This window comes from Myotis lucifugus, unplaced genomic scaffold (assembly GCF_000147115.1).
Source record: "Myotis lucifugus unplaced genomic scaffold, Myoluc2.0 scaffold_1606, whole genome shotgun sequence".
Taxonomy (NCBI): Eukaryota; Metazoa; Chordata; class Mammalia; order Chiroptera; family Vespertilionidae; genus Myotis; species Myotis lucifugus.
The window spans coordinates 19,179-23,164 of NW_005872654.1; the positions used below are offsets into that span (position 1 = coordinate 19,179).

At 65.0% G+C, this 3,986-nt stretch overlaps 1 protein-coding gene across 1 annotated transcript in view; it reads right to left on the minus strand.

Annotated features, from left to right (window-relative positions):
• Window positions 1–3,986, minus strand: part of LOC102432834 (signal peptide, CUB and EGF-like domain-containing protein 1) — a gene marked incomplete at its 3' end in the record, with an annotated part of 41,992 nt that overhangs the window by 18,267 nt on the left and 19,739 nt on the right.

Genomic DNA, 3,986 nt, shown 5'->3' on the forward strand with positions numbered 1-3,986 from the left:
CTTGAGATGACAAACACACTGCTAGGGTAACACTTCGCATGCGTAATCAGGCTGCATCTTAGCCCAGGCAACTGGCAGGTGCCTCGGGCCCTTTGCTGACTCGCCCGCTGGGTGGGTAGCAGGCCTGTGGCCCTCCCAGGGCAGTGTGCTGTGGGGTCGGTTTCTGGCAGGGGAGCTGTGGGAGCCCCAGTGGGGTTACGATGAGGGGCAGTGACCTCTGGTGGGCCTACCGGTTCAGCAGAGGGCAGGGCCAGGGGCGGGAGGAGGCTGGCGGAGCCAGCGCAGACCTCAGCGAGGTTTCTCCTTTGGTCGCACCCCCCCGCCCCGCCCCAGACAATTGAGGTTTGTATTAAAGCGGGAACAGGACCAGCAGCAAGCCCTTTCCCTGACCCCTGACCCCTGCCTCCACTCTGCCCACTAAGTGCAGGGGTGCTGAGGGCAGACATGGGGTTCCCATGCTGACAGTCCTCGGGAGGGAGGGGCAGGGGCCCAGCTCGGGCGGCTCGTGAGGAGAGGCGACCAAGGAAGGTCGCTCTCTGAGCCTCGTGTCCACGTCAGCCACACGGATGGTGCTGTCGCAGTGCGGGAACACGGCCATGTGAGCACGCGCCTATCTGTGCCGCGCACACGGCCGGCTGCCCAGCCAGGGTCTCACCCAGGCTGCTGCAGAGCAGACACTACAGACCCTTTGCAAACAGAAGACTGAGGCTCAGAGATGTGAGGTGACTGGTGTCCCTGTCCCCCCTTCTTTTCTCTAACACTCTGCCTGGCACACTGCCTCCACCCCTCTCTACACAGCTGTCACCACGACCCAGCCCGTAGTGTGCGTGCATGTGTGCATGTGTGCGTGTCCGCGTGCATGTGTGTGTGCGTGTACGTGTGCGTGCATGTGTGTGTGTGACTAAACTAAGGGCAGGAACTCAGGCCTCAGCGGAGGCCCCAGCTGACCAGCGATCAGCAACAGGGGTGAAGTCTGACCACGGGCTCTTCCTGAACGAGAGCCCAGAGCCCGGAGCTCAGGCCTGTGGGCAGAGAGGCCGCGGCTGGAGGACAGGGTGCCTGCCCAGGCCCCAGAGTCCACGCCTCTTCCCCTCTGGCCGGGCCTCCTGCTGAGTGCCTGGCCCAGGCAGTTGTCCTGTGTCACCACCTCCCTAGCTCTGCTCTGCCTGACCCCTCCCACTGCCAGGCCTTTCCAGGCTCTGGGTCCCACCTCTCCCCCAGCTGGACACCTGCCTGTGTTAAAGGTCAGCAGTGAGGCCCTGCTCTCCCCCGGCACCTTCTCTAGGAAGCCTGTCAATGCCCCTCTGTGCTGTGCCCGGAGGGGACATCAGAGCTGGCACAGGCTTGGCCTCTGCCCCATCCCAGGGGAAGGGGTCCAGGCTTGTGACAAAACAGGGTGCTGGTGGAGGAGGGGTGAGCAGTGGGGCTGGGCGAAGGTCCGTTTAGGTCAGGATGAGCCTTTGCTAGGCAGAATCGTCCAAGATGGCACCTGGGTAGAGTGGGGGGTGGCATGACCCCCTGAGGCAGGAAGCCTGGGCAGGCTGGTGTGCAGGGCCTGAAGGACACCCTCCTGGAGGGTGGCTCCCAGGAGGTGACTGAACGTGTGTGGGGGAGGTGGCCTGGGACATGGTTGGTGAAATCAGGGGAGACCCAGGGGTCCTGGAGACGTGGCTGCAGGAAATGGTAACAGTGGGGGTGGAGGAGCCAGGAGCCGGGGAGCAGCACGAGTGTGAATGTGTGTCAAGAGAAGTGGCCTCGCCTGGACCTCTGGGGGCTCCTCCAGCCCAAGGGGGAGCCACGTCCTGACCCCCTGTGCGCGCTGGCGAAAGGGCCCCAGGAGACTGACTTCAACGAGAACCCTGGGGAGGGAGATCCCTGTGGATGCTCTGGGTGGGCCAGGAGGTCGCACGGTCCTTACAAGTGGGAGGGGACTGGAGAAGGCGTGGGGTGGAAGCAGGTGGGACAGACGCCGTGCTGCGTGCTCGGAGGATGGGGGCGGGGGGGCTGCAGCCAAGGAAAGCCGCTGGTGACTCCGGCACACATGCCCACTCTGGCAGAGCCTTGCACAGTGACCACAGTGGCACTGCTCACATGAGACCATAGGGGCGTCCCGGCTCTGCCTTCTCGCCACAGCTGCTCATCTCTGTCCTCCAGGAGGAGCTGGCCAGTGGCGGCCCGGGCCTGACCTTGCCATGAATTCCCATCTCACCTTCCTCGTCTGCTCCTGGGCCTCAGAGCAAGCTCCTCCCCGCTCTGCTGTTCTTCCCCATCCCTGCCCAGGATCCAACACAGGGCTCAAGGGGCCCACCGGTGGGAGCAGCCCCTGGGCTGCACTGCCCGTGCCCGTCCCTGGGCCGTGGCACTGATTCCCCCTGAGTCTCAGCTGCTCTCCCCACGCCGGGCGGGCTCTCAGCGTGTGCTCTGAGCAGCACTGGGCAGAATGGGGATGGTCACCTCCCTCATTCTTCATCCCTTGCCTCTATTACTACAGCCTCGGGCAGCCCGGTCTCACTGGGGGACTACTAGCGAAGGCTTCAAGTCCGAAGCTCCTAAGCCTGTGCCACACGGGCTGCTCTCAGAGGAGACGGCGCGAACGATTAGGATTAGGATTAGGATTAGGAGCTCCTGGGAGGGCTCAGCGGCTCGAGGTGCCTCCGGGCCTCTGAGGGTCGCTACCGAAGGCATGGGGCCTGGGCTGTCGGCCTCAGCCCGGGGTCAGTGCTGTAGGAAGACCAGAGGAGGGAGGGCTCCGCTGGAGGACAGGAGAGGCTCTAAGGGATGGGAGGGGTTCTATAGCAGAGAGGTGGGAATGTGGGGGGCCAGTCAGCACCCATTCCCTTCGCCCCCCTGACACCTGCTTCCCAAACCAGGGTGAGGGTGGCTGGCGGTGCCCTAGATGCCCCCTTCCTCATCTCCAGGACGGCTCTGGGCCATTACCCACCAGCGCTAATCAGCAAGAGCACAGGCCTTCTTGCCACTGCCCGCCCGCTGCCAACCGTGATGCCCACTCACTCCGCCCTCTGCCGCCACCCTCGCGCTGGTCCCTGCTCCGGTCTCTGGCCTCCACAGCTGTGCCTGCCTCTCCCCAGGAGGCTGAGGGGCCTGGGGCTTCTTGGGCCTCAGAGCACCGGCAACTCTTAGGTTCCCACCGATCCCGTCTAGACACCTTTCCAGAAAGTCCCAGTGCTGACCCACACCTTCCTGGAGGGCACTGGGCCTGACTGCTTAGGGGCCTCTCAGCCCTTCCCAGGCCAGCCCAGGTGGCCCAAGTCGACAAGCCAGCCCCGACCAGAGAGCTTCCGCCTGAGCTCAGCCACCTGCCTGTGTGACCGGAGGGGAATTCCGGGCCTTCCGGCCTCAGTGTTCGCGTCTGAGAAACAGGGCTTCCTGCCCGGGCTTCAGGGTCCGCAGAGCACCCACAGCCAGCCCATGCGCTCCTCTGCCTCTCAGAGCCTCCCTCCCAGGGCCCCACTCAGACCGCCCTCCTCCCCAGGCACCGGGGCTCCTGGAGGTCCCCAGGAGGACGAGAGACTGGGTGACCTCTCCAGGCCCTGCAGGCCCTGACCCCCATGGTCCCGTGACAGTTAAGATGACCCATGCTGCCAGCGCTCTGGGCTCAGCTCAGGGTAGTGTGACCTTGGGCGGCCAGGGCACCCAGTGAGCCTGTTTCCTCACCTGAGACATGGGAACGCACTGCCTGGCCCGGCCTGGCCCCACAGCTCCCAAGGCTGGTGTGACCTATCAGTGCCACAGGGAAGGCTGTGGCCGTCCTAGGTCACCCTAGCTGTGCTCCCCGGGGCCCAGGCAGCTGGTGCCCCCCCCCCCCCCCCCCCCCCCAAAAATGGGAAACCCCTGAGGTTTTTTTGTGGGGGGGGGTCGGGGGGGGGCAAAAACCTTCTTCTCCTCTCCCCCCCCGCCCCCCCAAAATGCCCTGGAGGGGACTAAGGTCCCAGGGGTCGGGGGCCCCTGGAGTCTGGACCCCGCCC